The sequence below is a fragment of the Lactuca sativa genome, chromosome 4, assembly GCF_002870075.4.
Source record: "Lactuca sativa cultivar Salinas chromosome 4, Lsat_Salinas_v11, whole genome shotgun sequence".
Taxonomy (NCBI): Eukaryota; Viridiplantae; Streptophyta; class Magnoliopsida; order Asterales; family Asteraceae; genus Lactuca; species Lactuca sativa.
The window spans coordinates 48,176,319-48,195,803 of record NC_056626.2 but is presented as its reverse complement, the minus strand read 5'-3'; the positions used below and the strand labels follow the sequence as shown (position 1 = coordinate 48,195,803).

Sequence of the window (19,485 nt, the reverse complement as noted above, 5' to 3'; positions counted from 1 at the left end):
CGGAGTCTAAACGAAAGTTGTAGATCGTAGTCTCACCTTCGCGTGGATATAAAGAACGTCGAAAACGGAGTTCATATGAAGAAGTTATGAATTTCCGAAGTTTATTAATCATTTTGTATTTATTTTTAATTCAAAATTCGGAGGCATTATCCGAAGCCGAGTCACCCGTCTGATCCAAGGTACGCCCCGCGTACGTGAGTACGCTATCGCGTACTCCGCATAGTGTCGACACTTCGGATGACGCATGCAGTGACGATTTCGGACGCGTACGCGCTGCGTACGCCTGTACGCCCCGCGTACTCCGAGGTTCCAGCCTCTATATAAAGGATCCGAAGGCAGCCTCATTTGTTGTTCAATTTCTTCTCTTCTCTCTAGTCTTTTGCATCGTTTTTCGTGCCGAAGCTACCCCGAAGTCCCGGTATCATACTCTAGCCCCGAGGCAAGTCCCGAGACCCCGAAGATCCCGAGAAGCGCGGTTCCCGAGTCAAAGCTCTGCCCGCGAGAAGTTCGATTTTCGAGGAGATCTTCCAGATCTGCTGTGGATTACTACTTCTATAAGCCGTAGTGCTGTCGGATCGTCTTCTGATCAAGTGAGTGTGTAGTTATTTCTTCTAATACAATAATACGAAGTATTTTATATAAAAATACGTGCTATGTGTATATATTTGGTTGTGTTATGTGTGAATGAGTATTCACTCTCTTCTATCTTATAGATCTGCTTATTTCTTTATGAGATATGTGTTATGTGTGTGTGCCTCATCTGTTATGTGACATATGTGTTGATTAAAGCATGCTATACAGGTTTTCTTTAAACTACGTATGAAAATATATATTTTATCTACTAATATGTTGGGTAGAACATGGGTAGATAGTTGGTGTGTAATAAACAGATGAGAGGCCTCGATGTTGTAGTTGTTGTTGATCTAGTTATTCAGCGGAGTATGGATAACGACCACGGACTCTTTCTAGACAGTTCAGTGGAACGCTAGCAGGTTCATAACCTGTAGGTGTTGTGAACGATGTGTTCACCGGTGTACTCTATCCCCCTCATGGTTGCCTTTAGGATATCTATTGTTGAGGAAACCCCTTCGCAGTGATGTCCGTCCCGATGAAAATCCTAGATTAGGTCCCTTGAGATAGTTGTTTTAGGGACGTAAAGTGAGGATAACGGGAATGGGTAATCGGGATAGTGATTGGTTGGTGAAATTAAATATAACTTATTTATTGTGGGTTGAAAACCCTATATGCTCACCAGGCTCCCAAGCCTGACCCACTCAGTTTTATTTGTATTACAGGAAGTGGCACAAGGGCGTAAGATGGATGGATCATCTTGTTGTTTTGTTTACAAGTCTGTATATGTATATATTTGTTGAATGACTTGTAATGTTTATCGTTTATGCTTTATGGTCTGTATCGGAACATGACATCCCGAGTTTTGAGTATATAATGAAATGCATCTCTTGATGAAATGCTTTGATAAATATTATTTTATCATGTTTTGTTTTGGGAACAAATTCCGCAACTCTTTCAAATCAAAAGGATTTACTCTGAAAATATTTAAAAGCATAAATGAAAATCGGTCTTTTCTGGCCGAGATTTTGGGGATGTCACATACTGGTATCTATCGTCTCAGATTGCGATGTCCGGTTCACGTCCCGTTTCTGACAGAAGTTCCATGAGGAACTAGGCACGCGACTGCACTTCAATACAGATGACCAGAGTGATCAGACCATACATACTCTTGAGGATATGGTGAGAGCCTTTGTTATTGATTTCAGTGGGATTTGGGACTCCTACCTACCCCTTGCAGAATTCTCCTAAAACAACAATTTTCATTCCAGTATTGGTGCTCCACCATATGAGTTGTTGTATGGAAAGAGATGTCGCACCCCAGTCTGTTTGGGTGAGATCGGCCACAGGGTGATGGGACGGATAGAGGTAGTTCTGCAGACTACCGAGAGGATTTAGCAGATCAGACAGCGATTTGAAACCCCTCAGAGTCGGCAGAAGATTTATGTTGACAGACGTCGATCTGAGCTGGAGTTCTAGATGGGTGACATGGTACTCCTGAAGGTCTCACCGTAGAAGGATGTGATTCACTTCAGGAAGAGAGGGAAATTGGGTCCCTGATATATCGGGCCATTCAGGATCATTTCCAGGGTTGGCAAGGTAGCATATATATTGGATCTTCCAGAGGAGCTTAGTCAGGCTCACATCACTTTCCATGTGTCACAGTTGAGGAAGTGCATAGCAGATGAGGGGGCAGTGGTATCATTGGACGATATTTAGGTCGAAGAATGCCTGAATTGCATGGATAGGCCAATGGCCGTTCTTGAGAGGAAGGTGAAGGTTCTACGGAACAAGGAAGTACCTCTGGTAAAGGTACATTGGGAGCACCGGAGGGGATCCGAGAGGACATGGGAGCCGGAGGCAGAGATGTGGGAGCAATACCCAGACTTGTTCGTCGCAGTAGACTTCAAGGACGAAGTCTAGTTCAAGTGGGGGAGAATTGTAACACCTCGACTCCCAGGTATAAGTTTTAAAGAATTGTGTATATGTTTATGGACCTACTCAACAAGTTGGTTGCCCCAACTCGTCGTGTAGAGGCGAGTTAGCACATGTGTATTATTGGACCTACTCGACGAGTCGGAGGACCCTAACTCGACGAGTAGGAGCTGGAAAATGAAACTTTAATTTTTTAGGTTTTGCACCCTATTTAAAGGACCTTAAGCCCTTAACCTAGCCCCTTACCACCCTTTTGATGGCCAGAAGAAAACCTAATAAGTTTAACCTTGTCCTTGAGTGTTTGAAAGGCTAAAGTGTGCTTTTGGTGCTTGTGGTTGAAGAAACTTGAAGTTTTAAAAGCTTGCAACGAGAAGAGGAGGGTAGATCCAATATCTACATTGTTTTGGCTTGAATTTCAAGGTAAAAAGCATGTACCTTGGTCTTCTATATATATTAGATCCCTTCTTAAGTGAGAATATGAGCATTCTGGTGCAAAAATGGAGTTATATTCAGATTTGAGCTTGTCACAAGAGCATAGCTCAGATCTGAACTCCTCTAGACCTTTATGGACATAAAGCCTCAAGCTTTATGAGACTTTGGCTCTCCTTCATGTTCAAAACCTTCTTCTAAGGCTAGTTATGAGTGTTTTAGCTTCATGGAGCTTTGCATGCACGTAAAGTTAGCAATTTTACGTGATAATCACACCCTAGGAGCCTAAATCTACAATTTGGAGTTTTGGTTTCACAAAAAAGCATCTGTATGAGAAATGGATTGAAGGGACTCGGCGAGTTGCATGGTCAACTCGACAAATCTGATGAAGATTGGTCGTTGATTGTTTCTACATGGACTTGGCGAGTCAGTAAGATGACTCGACGAGTCAGTTAGGGTTTTCCTGACTTTTGGACATGCATGGACTCGACAAGTTGTTTGGAAACTCGGTGAGTCAGCCAGGGTTTTTACAAATTCTGGAGTTCTGAAGGACTCGACGAGTCGGTGAACTGCACTCGACAAGTTGGGTCAACATGGACTGTTGACCTTGACCATTGACTTGGACATTGACAAAGAGTTGACCAGTTTGACTTATGGGGGTATTTTGGTAATTTAGGAATTTATGGAAGTGGACATTGGTGGATGTAGGTGTTGGAGTTGGAGCTATATTTTGAGGAGTTTGGCACTATCTTTCTGAGCTACTTGAGAAGTAAGTTGTCTTCACTATATAACAGGATTGAAGGCACAATGTCGGCCCTTTTCGGATTTATATTCGGGTTTATTGCATGATATGCTTTATGATTTGTATCTTGGGTATAGGATGGATGCTATGTTAGTGATCTGTTAGATCGGTATCCTGGTTATAGGATCATACTATGTTAGTGATCTGTTAGATCGGTATCCCAGTTATAGGATGGTTGCTATGTTAGTGATCGGTTAGATCAGTATCCTGGTTATAGGATGGTTGCCATTTAAATGATCTGTTAGATATGTATGACTATATGTACATTCTTTCTAGTGAATGATATTTATGTGGACATGTTTGTTGGTTTGGGGGATTAGGTTGAGGTAGGTCATGCTTTATGCTGTAGGCCAAGATACTCAGGGAGGACCGGATAGACTAAAAACCCGGTTAGGGCATACTAGTCAGGCCGAAGGCCCGGCGAGCGGTTCGGATAGGCTGAAGGCTCTGAGAGGCGGTCCAGATAGACTGATGGCTTGTGAGGCGGTGCAGCCAGACTGATGACTCATTATGCATGTTGTGTTTGTTTATATGATGTGGTTATATATGTATGGCGTTGGTATTTTGGAGAAACTCACTAAGCTTAGAGCTTATAGTTATCGATTTTGTTTCAGGTACTTATGATGATCGCAGGAAGGCAAAGGTGTGATCGTGCACCTCTTTATGTTTTTATGATTTGGTTCTGGCATTAAACCATTTTGAAAACATGTTTGTAATAATTACCAGTTTTTGAATGATTTAAAATGTTTTAAATTGGCTTGAATTTTTATGGATGTTACAAAAGGTAGCCAAGGCGTGATCGTAGGGGTGACAATAGCCGTTGGGAGGCCGGAATGAGAATTAATATCCCAGAATTTGACGGGGTCAGTTTTAATCCAGAGGGGTTCATCGACTCGTTGGCTACTGTTGAGGAAGTTTTTGAGATCAAAGAAGTCCCTGAAAACAAAAGAGTGCCATTGAGCAAGAACTGGAAGAACGTATTATGGCACATTCGCAGGTGGAAGATGGTGAGTTTGGGAACCCGTTCGGCAGCAGTGACAGTCCATATTCTGAAGACAGTCTAGAAAGGCAGCCAAGGCGTGATTTTAGGGGTGACAGTAGGCGTTGGGAGGCCGGAATGAGAATTAATATCCCAAAATTTGACGGGGTCAATTTTAATCCGGAGGGGTTCATCGACTGGTTGGCTACTGTTGAGGAAGTTTTGGAGATCAAAGAAGTTCTTGAAAACAAAAGAGTGTCGTTGATCGCTACCAGGCTACTTGGTTGGGCATCTTCATGGTGGAAACAATTGAAACTGACATGAGACAGGATTGGAAAGTCAAAAGTCGTGAGTTGGAGGAAGATGAAGAAGGGTTTACATTCCAACTTCTTACCCCATAATTTTTAAAGGTTGATGTACCAACGCTTGCAAAATCTAAAGCAAGGTGTCAAGTCACTTGACGATTACACAACTGAGTTCTACCAACTGATATCCCGAAACGATATCCGGGAGACAGAGGAAAAACTCATTGCTCAATATATTGGGGGTCTACGATTCCATATCATGAACTCTGTAAATATGTTTGACCCAATATATGTTTCTGAAGCGCACCAACGGGCGTTGGCTTCTGAGAAACAAAGTCGTCGGGTGGGCGGTTCATCTTCAACTGCCATTGTTGGAGGAAGTTACGGGATGGGTGGTATGGTACCATGTGTTGTGCCTAATCAACAAAGACCGACATCTAATAGTGTTGGACCAACTCCTAGGACAACTGGTAGTAGCTGCTTGAAGTGTTTTGGTTGTGGGGAGACAAGACATCGGCAATCAGAGTGCAAGAAGGTCAGAAAATGTCATTCGTTTGCCGAGCAAGATGATTGGAAAAATGATGATGTTGTTGAAAATTACAAAGATGCCCTTATATATGAAGAAGAGCCTCAATTTGAAGAAGAAGTTGTAACTGTGGATGTGGGGTAAATCTGGTGGTAAGGCGCTCTTGTTTTACACCAAAAGTTGTTGGTGGTGATTGGGTCAAACACAACATCTTTCAGTCGACATGTACTATTTTGGGAAAGGTTTGTACCTTCATTATTGATTCGGGAAGTTATGATAACACACACAAACAACACACCATAGATTTGTAAATTAAACCTTACAGATCAAACTATATGTGACCCTCTACCATTCGGACCTTCCTGAAGCTTTAGCCGATAATAGATCACAACACTCGAATCACACACACACACACACACACATATATATATATATATATATGTATATATATATATATATATGTGTGTGTGTGTGTATATATATATATATATATATATATATATATATATATATATATATATATATCGTTACCTATGTGTAAGAGAATTTGATACGGGCCCAAGTGTTGAGGACCGAGCCCTTGCATTCCTAGAGGCTCACGATTGTGTGACAAAAGGGGCTTCACGGAAATGGCCATAACTTTGGCTACGGGGTTCTATTTTGGGCCAACAACCAATCAAATCAAAGCTTGGAGCAAGGAGCATGTCTAGATAAGTACCCAAAGGGGACATACCCATTTTTGACTCCATAAATCACTTTCTAAATGGAGTGATGAACAATAATTTTTTTCCTTAATTTTTTGGTTTGTATTTGGCCCATGGACCTTTAGGGTTCCATTTTAATTTCTGCTTCTTATTTAACTGTTGCTAATGTAATTTGGATGGTCGGTCATCAATTTTATGAATTTTCAATTTTCTCCCAAATTTTGTGCGTGTTAACCCAGATTTTGAGGCCAACCCCTCGGTATTCGTAGAATCAACGTGGTTTTGAAGAGATTGTCCTGAGTATTCTTTTAGAATCAACAAGTTCATTCTTGGTTATCTTTGTGTTGTTTTTGTACGATGCATTAGTTGGTATCAGAGCCTAATTCCTAGTTCAAAATGCCTCCGAGGAGAAACAGGACACCCGCCAATGTTCATGAGCAAGAACTGGAAGAATGTATTATGGCACGAATGGAGGAGATGATGGATCAAATGGTTGACCAATTGACTAACAGGATGGTCGAACTGATGAATCGAGGAGGGCAAAGGTCTCAAACATATTCACAGGTGGAAGATGGTGAGTTTAGGAACCTGTTCGACGGTAGTGACTGTTCATATTCTAAAGACGATCTAGAAAGACAGCCAAGGCGTGATCGTTTGGGTTAACAATAGGCGTTGGGAGGCCGGAATGAGAATTAATATCCCAGAATTCGACGGGGTTAGTTTTAATTCGGAGGGGTTCATCGATCGGTTGGCTACTGTTGAGGAAGTTTTTGAGATCAAAGAAGTCCCTGAAAACAAAAGAGTGTCATTGATCGCTACCAGGCTACTTGGTTGGGCATCTACATGGTGACAACAATTGAAACTGACACGAGACAGGCTCGGAAAGTCAAAGGTCATGACATGGAGGAAGATGAAGAAGTGTTTATGGTCCAATTTCTTACCCCATAATTTTCAAGGGTTGATGTACCAACGCTTTCAAAATCTAAAGCAGGGTGCCGAGTCACTTGACGATTACACAACTGAGTTCTACCAATTGATTTCCCGAAAAAATATCCAGGAGATAGAGGAACAACTCATTGCTCTACATATTGGGGGTCTACGGGTCCAAATCATGGACTCTGTAGTTATGTTTGACCCGGTATTTGTTTCTGAAGTGCACCAACGGGCGTTGGCTTTTGAGAAACAAAGTCGTCTGGTAGGCGGTTCGTCCACAACTGCCATTGTTGGAGGAAGTTCTGGGATGGGTGGTACGCTACCCCATGTTGTACCTAATCAACAAAGTCTGACAAAGAGAACGTCTAGATAAGTTCCCAACGGGGACTTACCCATTTTTGAGTCCAGAAATCGCTTTCTAAATGGAGTTATGAATAATTTTGTTATTTTTTTTATTAATTTTTGGGTTTTGTGTTTGGGTTTGTATTTAGCCCATGGACCTTTAGGGTTCCGTTTTGATTTCTGCTTCTTATTTAAATTTTGCTGATCGATCATCAATTTTATGAACTTTTAATTTTCTCCTAAGTTATGTGCGTGTTAACCCAGATTTTGAAGCCAATCCCATGGTATTCATAGAATCAACGTGGTTTTGAAGAGATTGTCTTTGTTATTCTTTTAGAATCTAGTAATCAATAGGTTCATTCTTGGTTATCTTTATGTTGTTTTTGTAGGCTGCATCAGAATTCCACATTGATACACGTCGATGAATTCATTTTTTCATCCAATAAAAAAGCTGTGGGCGGGCTTTTTTAACTTATATTGCTTCCACCGCCTCAATTAACCTCAACCTGACATTCTCTCTTTTCGCATGCCATATCTCTCCGCCACATACTGCTTCATTTTTCACCCAAATCTAAAGAAAACAAGTTTGATACAGGTCGATAAGTTTGTTGCCTCCTCCCATAAGATGCTTCACATTGCCTTGCCTTTACCTTCATTCACCTCATTCTCTTAACCAACTGGAAGCAACCACCGCCACAAAAGACTTTACGGTGGGTTTTGCGTCTAGCTTTTCCACCAGCTGTTTCTAGCTTTTCCACCTATCCTCATGGAACAAGATACCACCTCCTGCTTAGTTTGGAACGCTAATGGTGTATTATTATTTCTACTCCTTCCAGCTGACCGACACGGTTTTTCACCAACCTCCTAAACCATCGCCTTTTCCTTCTTTTATGATCGCATCGATACTTTCTTTCTTTTATTTGAAACACCCATCTTTCTTATACTTCATGCCTCCTCCATGGCTCCTGACTTTCCAAATTTTCAATCCGTGCCTCCCAACCATTGGAACAATAATTGATGCCCTTCCTCCGGAAAATTGACGTCCTTTGCTGAAATGGTGTAATATCACTTGATCGGATTTAAAATCGACATCTCCCTTTTGATGGTATTGTTATCTTCTTAATTTGAGTGGTTCGATTAGACGAGAAAGGGACTCCCCCTTTTCATCTCATGAACTAACTTGTCGCTTGTCAGGATGTAGGTAATTTTTATATCACAATCTCCAAAAAGCCCTAATTTGTTTTTTTTCGTTGCCATACGTATTGCTTCCTTCATTTTGGGTCTATTCAGTGTTTGTACTTCCCCCTCTTCACGCTACCGTCTTATGATATTAATTAATCGGTTATGTTGAGTCAAGAAACTGTGACTACTATTCCGTGTTCATCTTTTGCAAGCAATTCGTTTCTTCTACCCAATTCAGGTCTTTGGCTTTCAATTTTGGTTGCTGATTAACATGTCTGCCAAATAGGTAGTTATCTTAGACCTAACTTACTTTGATCGCTATGGGTTAAGGTACCTCTCTGTTTCTTCATTAACTTTCCATTTTGGTAGGACTTGTTGATATTTTTAATTGGGGAAAACAAAATATTACAACAGTAAAAGGTAAGGAAATCTCTATGTTTGTTCTTCAATTTTGGTTTATGCCGCATGGTAGGGAGTCTAAATGGTTTTCGTGTTTCTGCTTCTTGGGTATTTTTCTATTATTTGTTTGCTTCACTTTCTAGCGGTGTGTGTATAAAAAAATTATACATTTGAATTACTGTTACCCAATTTATAAGGTTGTAGTTTGGAGGAGTTGAGATTGTGCAACATCAAAATTTTAGAACTGTATGGCCGAAGATATGCAAGTGTACATACTAGATCTTATATTGTTAGCCTTTAGAAGGTAATCATGAAAGGAGAGGATTTGCATTTGTTAAAACTAAAATTAATGGTCTTCTCTTTATTGTGAAGATTCTTAAAGGTTTATATAATAATCTAATGGTAATTATTGATTAGGTAATAGATGAATATTAAAGGAAGCATGGTTATTCATGGAAGAACATGCAACAAGATATCACTGATCAACGATTTATCTTAATGATGCTTTAAACATGTTTCATGTGCTTATTAACGGTTATCATTTGCATTGTACTTATCAATCTAGCAATTTTCTTTCATTTTTACTTCTAGAATGAATGTAAGTCGCTAGATGGATAATTCATAAAAATTGTTGAATATATCAGTTTAGATGCTTTGCTTTCTGAAATACATCCATTGTACCTATTTTTTTATAGTTCTTTTTTTTTAAATCATTGATCCCTCAACTATAAAAGATTTTGATTCTTCTCATTTACATATATATTTTTTAATGTCTGGTTTACTTCATAAGTTTCTTATTCCGAAGTAATTTTATTGATAAAGTTAATTACAATATCATCAATCTTTAAAGAGAAGTGGCTTGTTTTTATTTCTTTATGGTTGCAATTTAAATAATTTATTTTATTTTATTTTTTTGTAAGTTGTTTGACTTCAACATGTGTTTATATATTCTTTTTCCTTAATGATTACAATCTGATTCTTTTTCTTTGGTAGTTGGTATCCCATTTTTCAATCTAACATGAGAAAGCCAAAAATTGCCGCCATGAAGAAGAAATCAAATCCGTTGGACTCTCTAGCCCTCACCCATTCCAACTCCCGAAATGTCTATGCCCCAGTTAAATCAATTGAAGAAAACACATTCAATTCTTCAATAAATATGCTTCCACAACAACAAGATTCCAATCAATTGAAGAAAACACATTCAATTCTTCAATAAATATGCTTCCACAACAACAAGATTCCAAAATGACAAAACAAGTATTTGGGTTTGAGGAATTTTGATCTTTTCAAAAGGCCTAGATGTGGGGACATTGGTACGGTTTATTTAGCAGAATTAGTGGGGACAAATTGTCTTTTTGCTATTAAGTTTATGGTTAATGAGTTTTCAGAAAGAAGAAAGAAAATGCCTAGGGCACATACAAAAAGATAAATTTGGATCCATCCTTTTTTACCCACTTTATATGCGCATTTTGTATCCGAGAATTTATTGTGTTTGGTTATGGAGTATTGACCAAGTGGAGATCTTCATGTTCTCGGACAAAAATAATAGGATCGATATTATACTGATCAAGCACCAAGGTAAATTGAAATAACAAAATACTTTTTATAGCATTCTACTTTTTACATCTTTATATTTTCAATTGTTTTCTTATTAAAGACAATATAGTTTGAAAATCTGCCCAATATAGATAATATGATATTGTTGTTGATGTGTATGGAATGCACTAGTTTTAATCCGACTAACTTAGACACCGAAATAAACACACGAAAGGCAGTATACCTATCGATTAGCAACTTAGTTCGGGTAAGTAGGGTATCAAACACAGGGAACGGTAAACAATTAAGATTATTACTAATATCATCTAAATAAAAAAGGTAAAAAGAAGGGTTTTTCTCTAGTTTTACAAGACTAGGAACTTAAGCAACTACTTAAACTCATTAACAAAAGACAATTAACAACTAAGGAGAAACAAAAGACAACTAGATTCAATAATGGAGGAGACTTCTGTTTATGTTTGAATCATTTATTCCTATTGTTGATTTTATGGCAAGTGCAATGGATTAATTGGCTATGGATATCGATTAGTGTGATTAGGTTCACGTTCGCTATTACTAATTCTTAGAAAACAAATTAGTTCAAGCAGTGATCAAGTGATTAAACTAATAGATTTCCTAGTTTATTGATTCGGGTTAAGTAAGACTTGTAATGAGCTAATCAAATGTGCTAATTCAATTAACTCCTTGTTGATGGTTCGTCACACAAGCTCACACGTTAACGTACCTATTTTCTAGTTAACACTAGTTTCATGTTCGCTATCCCTTGGCATATAACAATGTTTTTACATAAATCATATGAGATTAGAAACTAAGAGATGTTCATGCAACTTAATTACTGGTTAATTAACAGAAAATAGTTGTAATTAACACATAAGGTTCTTTAACAAGCTTAACAAAACAAAATCACCAAATTAAATTAATCCAATCAGAAAATCAAACCATATTCATAAAATCATCTATCCTAAACAAAAGTTATGAGTTTTTAGCTCATATCTACAACAAGTAACAAATTAAAACATAATCTAATGATTGAAACATGGTTCATGCAAAAGATTAAGATTAAAGTAATGTGTTATTGCCTTTGATCATCTTCCAAATGGATATCTAAGTTGAAATCTCGAAAACCACAGCTTCTAAGAACCCTTCTGGCCTCCAAAAATCATCCTAAACTTCCCCAATTTGTTAGGGTTCGAATAAGAAGCGTTTCTATATATAAATTTTGAAAACAGGGGCTACTTGGCGAGTCTAGTGACCGACTCGGTGAGTCTATCACTTAAAATCCCGTGTATGACAAGTCAGCGTCGAGAATCGCGAACTTTCTGATCAACTTTTCGAGTTGAGGGCCAACTTGGCGAGTCCGCTTGGAACCAACATTTTCTCCAAACATGAAAGTCGTCGAAAATTGTTTATAGTTTTCAGAACATTATGAATCTCATTAATCGGAGTTACGGTTCATGAGATATGACCAAAACATTGTCGAGGGGTCAAGCTGTCCAACAACATCATTCTTTCTTCTAAATCCAAGATCCAAACTTCCAATTGCTAAATCCGCTTCCTTTTCCATCCGAGCATGTCATTGTTGCTGAAAAATGAAATTCTAAACTAATTTAGCACCTTTTGTTCATTAAATTTGATAAAATTAACATAAAGTATTAAGATAATATATAAATTATATGACTAAATATGCCCATATCAGTTGTGATCGGGTAGAGTTTTAAAAGTACAAGGCTATTAGAGGAAGAAATAATTGTAGATAGTATGTGGCTATTTACTTTTATTTCTTCTTATTTGCAGATTCTATGTTGCAGAAGTCCTCATATTAGAATATCTACACATGCTTGGAATCGTATACCAGGATCTAAAACCTAAAAACATTTTATTCAGAGAAGACGGTCACGTCATGCTAAATTATTTAGACCTCTATCTTCGTTGCACCATGAAAATGTGAGTCTTTCATTGCTCTTAGCTTTGTTCATCTAATTGTATTTCTTCCTCGGGTAAAAACCTTTATGAATTAGTTTAATTGCTTTTATTATCATATGAAATAACTTTTCCATCTTACTTCCATTTCTTTCAATTTATTATATTTTCTTGAGTTTGTTGGTTAACCATCAATAATATGTTTTTTAAATGATCCTTACTGTCTTCCAAAAGCTAAAGATGGACTAGAATTAAAAAATATTGGATTTTATGGTATGCAGGGGATGCCACCCGATGTCTTTGATAACTCGCTATGGAGATTAATGTATCCATCTAATCTCATTTCTTTATTTACTTCTTCCATTTCATTCTGATTTTCTTATGTTATTTATCGCTCTTGTTTTCAATATAGAGATGCATATAAATTGACTTTTAAAATCCAAAGATATAGAAGCAATGCAAAATTATCAAAATCAGACAAATATGGTATTAATATTTAAAGGTGGCTTAAAATAAGTTTAGTTAATTTGTTACAACTAAGAAATAGTAGCCCTAATTGCAAACTATCTAACCAAATTACTAAAGTAAGTACAAACATTGTTTTTTTCTTTATTAAAGTTTTCTTCTGCATAACAGATAACAGATTTTATCAAGAGGATAATGTCTTAGTGTATTTTTTTTTGCAATGGGCTACTTCTTATTGAATGATGAAATTAATTTCCTTACACTATACTATTTAACTCACCTTTTCTCTTCATCTTGATCCAACATAGCTTCGAAATCGGTTCGTTTTTCCCTAAAATCACATAAAACTAGCTTATGGACCAATTCTTTAGGGTCGTGATTATCACGACCCTAATAAGTTTCCTAGAATATATATATATATATAGGTTCGTATGTTTCTTATATTTATTGTGTGGAAGAATGTGCCAATAGGAATTTATTAAAATTAAATAATTATTTAATTAAATAAAGATAGATATTAAATGATTTTCATAATTGTGTGTATATTAAATGATATCCATAATTATAATTCTCTTTCTTATGGAAACTAATTAAATTCTATATATATATATATATATATATATATATATATATATATATATATACGAGATCTAATTAAGATGAGACATACAGAGTGTATGAAATTGAGTATGAGATGGATATGTAGAGTATACAAGACTGAGCAAGAGATGACTTATATGGGGTATACAAGATTTAGCATGAGATGAGGTCTATATAGAATATATCAGATTGAGTATGAGATGAGATATACAGAGCCTATGAGACTGAGCTGAGATGAGATATACTAGATGAGATGAATAAAGTATATGAGATTAAGTGAGACATATAAAGTAAGTGAGATTGGACAACGATGAGATATAATAGAATATATGATATTGAGCAAAGATACGGTACAACATAGTATATGAGATCGAGTAGACATGAGTTATACCAAGTAAATGAGATTGGGTAAAGAGGAGATATAGTCGAGTATACAAGATTGATTAGAGATGAGATGTGATAGAGAATATAAGATCTACCAAAGATGAGATATGATAGGGTATATTAGTTAGAAGATAGATGAGATTTAACAGAGTATGAGATGAGTTGCCAAAGTAACTATGAGGACGAGTATGAACTAAGAGAAAGAGAGTAAATAAAAGATACGAGAATAACTCACGAGACCTAGTGTATGATGTAGTAGAGATTAATGTTTTGCAGGTTTAGGTTTTATTAGTCGTGGTACCGGAGGAGAAGACATGAGCACAAGATCAAGATTTAAATAGTAGGATGCTATTATTGTATTGTTCATTGGATAAAGATAAATTATATTATGCTAAATTTATTCAACTTGGGATGTAAAAAGTTTTAGACTCGAGTATTTTTCCGTAATTATAAATAAAATTTTGATAATTTTTATAGATTAGATATTAGAGATCGAGGGTGTTACACGTTCACGTCAAGATCACACCAAGCATTCCACACACACTCACAAAGCCCTAAAATGTGGCTTACTTCATGTTTTAACAATCACATTTAATGAAACTCGTGACATATTAAAGAGAAAATTGCAAATTTAGTCAAATATGTTAATTACTTTATGGAAAATAGCCAAAAAAACACAAATTACATTTTTAACCACAAAAATCGCAGATAGATTAAGCTCATCTACGATTTTTCTAAGCCATATGTGAACGTACAAGTCGCTAAAGCACAACCTTGCTTTAGCGACTTGTACGTTTGCAGGTAGTTTTTTTTAGTTTTTTTATTTTTTCCGCATAAATACCCCCATCTCTGACTAAAATCGCTGATGAACTTAGTTCATCTGCGATTTCCTCTCATCCCACCTGCGATTTTACGTTTTCTTTTATTTTTTTTAACTTAGAAATTAATAGGGTTTGACTACGAAACAACTTTATTATATATAACGTTCTACAAAAAATTATAACTTTAGTTGTTATTTATTTGGAAAATTTGTTCAAAATCTTTCTAATAAAATGAATTCTCCAACAAAAAGTTTGAAAAATGAATGAAAAAAAAAATTACGTTTTCATATCCCTGAAAAAGGGGAAATCATAAATGAACAAAAAATAATAGTTGGACCGACTCAATCTACAAATGTAAAAGTCACTAAAGCACGTACATTCGCAGATGGACTGAGTCCATCTTCAATTTTGGTGGCTATTTTTGTGATTTGAGTTTTTTTCCACAAAGTAATTAAGAAATTAGGCTATAATTGTAATTTTCTCCATATTAAATGATTTGTGCTTTAACCGTAAGGATTAGTTTGAAATCGGATTTTTATGGACCAAACCACCCAAAAAGCGATGTTATATGGTTCTAGGGTTTTTAAGGCAAGAGGAGACAAAAGATGTTTCCTTGGTTCTAACTTTCAACAAGGACCAATCAAGGTTAAGGAAACTAAGTACTAATGTTAAGAATCTAATACATGTCATAAAACATGTCCAAAAGTTTTAGAAAAGATTATTAGACTTGATTTCATATGAATCTCGAAATATGATGTTAATGAGAAGATTTCAAGTATCATAAGGTTTTAAACTTGATTCAAACTGAGTAAACTCGATCCTAAGTATTAAAGAGCATAAAAGACATCATTTTAGACCATTTCAAGGATTTAGAACCAGCAACTCGACCATAAGGGCCTCCAAAATGGAAAAATCCTGAGTTATGATGTTTATAAAAAGTTTCCAAGCATTTTGATGTTATTTCTTTGGTTCAAGCTCCATATACTCAATCTTAGGTATAAAGGTAACCAAAAGACATGTTTAGCAAAGAAAATAAGGGTCTAGGACTTGTTACATTCAGCTGAAACAATCAAGAACAGGAAATCCCACTAAATTCGTTTCCCCAGCGATTAAGGGGTTGTTGGCGACAGCTCCGACCTTCTCTCCAATTGAAATGAGGCAAGCGTGATGCTAGCTGATAGATATAACGAATTCATACCTTGGTTACGACCTGGTTCGTGTTTTAAAACAAAAGCTTCATAAAACCTAGCTATAGAGGCTAGGGAAGAAATGTTAGTTTTTTACTATTAGAAAAGTTGTTATAGACAGCTTTAGATGGTAGTTAGATAAATGGGTATTTTCGTCATTCTTATATTATGAGTTAGTTAGTTCGTTTCTTCTTCCCTTTTGTATATGTATGTATTCTTCATCATTATTGAATACAAGTTTGGAATCAATTTCAAACAAAAACTTTTTCATTTTCTCAAAATCAACATGGTGTCAGATTAGTTTTTGATTCTGTTTTTCAATTCTGCATTCATCATGACAAATCCACTTGATTCTACTGGAACTACTGCCATCAATCCATCCAATATATTTTTCATTGCTCCCTATGATAATTTGAGTTCTATTCTCAGTACAAATCCTTTTAATGGATTTGGTTTTCCATCCTGGAAACGATCAATGCTTATATCGTTAGCTGCCATGAACAAATTAGGTTTTGTTGATGGATCAATTTATGAACCAACAATAACCTCATCTTCGTATTCTGCCTGGTTTCAAGCCAATTCCATGGTGATAAGTTGGATTCTATCCAAAAATATTGTCGATAGTGTGTTATTCTTAATTACTGCTCGAGAGAAATCTGGATCCAATTGAATCAAAGGTTCGAACAACCAGATGGCACATTGATTTACCAAATTCAGCAACAACTATATTCGACTTCTCAAGGCTCAGACGATTTCACCACTTATTTCACCAAATTAACACGCATTTGGGAAGAATTGCGTCTTGTTCAAGCAATTCCTCTATGTTCCTGTGAAGCTGCATCTAAGATCAACAAGTTTTTTGAAGAGCAGCGCCTTATTCAACTTCTTATGGGTCTTGACGACTCTTACAAAGTTATGTGTGGTCAAATTCTTAGGACTAAACCTCTTATGACTGTATCCACTGCATATTCCTTGATTCTTCAAGAAGAACTTCAACGTGGTATAAATACTTCTACTCCACTTAATAATGACATCATTGCCATGAATGTTTCTGTTGATAATAGTTCTATGTCCAAGAAATCATTGGTTTGCAATCACTGTAAAATGCTTGGTTACACAAAATCACAGTGCTATCGTCTACATGGATTCCTGCAAACTTCAAATTCACCAAATCCAAGCGTGAAGAACCAAAATTCGTTGTTCAGAATGTTGTTATTGACTCCAATTCTAGTATTTAACAAGAACAATTTCAACAGTTGATGTTAATTCTTTAAAACAACAATATCAACTCATCATCATCCAGTTTTTCTGCTCAAACTTCTCTTATGGATGGATCCATGGAGTCTGAAGGTACTTTTTCTTTCAAAACGTTTGCTGCCAATGTGTACAAATCATCACTTTTACAACCATTTTATTCGTGGATTGTTGATACCGGGGCAACCGATCATATGTGTTCTAATAAAACATTGTTTCTTTCTTTATTCAAATTACCTTATTATCATTTCATTGTTTAACTAATGGTACTAATGCATGTGTTTCTTTTGCTGAAAATGTCAAACTACATCATTCCTTAATTCTTCAAGGAGTCTTGTATGTTCCCAATTTCAAATACATCCTTGTTTCAATGTCCAAATTGAAATCTTAACTCAAATCCTTTGTAATTTTCACTGATCAACATTGCCTATTGCAGGACCCTTCGTCGAGGAATAAACTCTCTCTTAGTCTCTTTGGCAATAAGGTCAATGATCTTTATGTTTTTTTATCATCGAACCATTTGTAATTCCTTATCTTTCAGTTTTTATGTATTCAATATTCTTTGTAATTCTACAACTGTTGTTACAAAACATTCTAATACTTTTTTATGGCACAAACGATTGGGACACATTTCTATTAGCAAGTTGAATCATCTTTCTATTCCTGGTGGTAAATCTCATGATGATGATGTTGATTCATGTATGATCTGTTTTAAAGCCAAACATCATAAATTGCCATTTCCAACTAGCTTATCTCAATCTCAAGTTGTTTTTGATCTCATTCATCTGGATGTTTGGGTCCGTACAAGTACATGTCTCATGATGGGTTCAAATTTTTTGTTACTATAGTTGATGACTATAGTAAACACACTTGGGTACATATGGTTACACATAAAGGGTATGTAATGGGAGTTTTCAAACAATTTGTTGTTTTTGTTCAAACTTAGTTTAACAAAACCATTAAAGTTGTTCGCACAGATAATGCTTACGAACTTGGATGTAGTCATGAGGCATAGAGCTCTACAGTAAAATGGGAATTTTACATCAGAAATCTACTCCTTTTACCCTTCAACAAAATGGCATTGTTGAACGAAAACATTGCCATATACTTGAAGTTGCACGAGCCTTATTATATCAAGCTAGTCTTGGGTTTCCTTATTGGTCTGAATGTGTCTAGATAGCTGTTCATCTCATTAATCAAATGCCTTCAGCTTTTCTTAAGTTCAAAACTCCTTTTGAACTTCTTTATCAAAAAACAACCATATTTGTCATAGTTAAAAGCATATAGGTGTTTGTGTTTCATCACTACTTTTACCGTGGGTCGTGATAAATTCATGTCAAGAGTTCATCCTTGTGTATTGATTGGTTATCCCTTTGGACAGAAGGCTTTTAAGGTTCTTAATATTACCTTTAAAACCATTCATATTGCACGAGATATTAAGTTCTTTGAAAATATTTTTCCCTACATGCCATATCCTCCACTATGTCACAAAACCCACATTCTTTTCTTCCTACAAAATCCGGTGATACACCTATTGCATCTTCATCACCTTCAATTTTTGTTCCTACTGAAAATGCTTCTTCTTCTCAGCCTCAACCTCCTAACATTCCAAGAAGGACATATTCTAGTACACATAATCCACCTTTGCACTTACGAGATTACATATGCAACAATGTTATTGCTTCTTCACACATTTGTTGTCATACTGTTACAAATATGTACAATCTTGATACTCAAGTTCTTGTTATTTATCTCGTCTCTAGTTTTGCTTTCAATGTTTCTAAACATGAAGTTGAACCTGCTTTTTATCATCAAGCTAAAGGGAATCCTCATTGGGAACTTTCTATGCAACAGGAACTTGAAGCTTTACAAACCAATCATACTTAGGATATTGTTTCTTTACCAAAGGGCAAAAAGCCAATTTCATGGCGGTGGGTATACAAACTTAAGTATAAAACTGATGGATTTATTGATCGATACAAAGCACGGTTAGTAGCCAAAGGTTTCACTCAAAAAGAGGGTATTGACTACCACGAAACCTTCTCTCCGGTAGTCAAATTCAATACTATTTGATGTCTAGTTTTTTGGCTGTTAAAAAAAGACTGGAAGATTCAACAACTTGACATCAATAATGCATTCCTTCATGGTGATCTTCATGAAGATGTCTATATGAAATTACCACCAGGCTATT

At 36.2% G+C, this 19,485-nt stretch overlaps 1 long non-coding RNA gene across 1 annotated transcript; it reads left to right on the top strand.

Moving 5' to 3' along the window:
* The first annotated feature begins 7,994 nt into the window (after positions 1-7,994).
* On the top strand, positions 7,995-13,583 carry LOC111914751 (uncharacterized). Its single transcript, XR_002857927.3, has 3 exons — positions 7,995-10,684; positions 12,458-12,607; positions 12,865-13,583. It is a non-coding gene; the product is annotated as an uncharacterized LOC111914751 (long non-coding RNA).
* Positions 13,584-19,485: the final 5,902 nt, after the last annotated feature.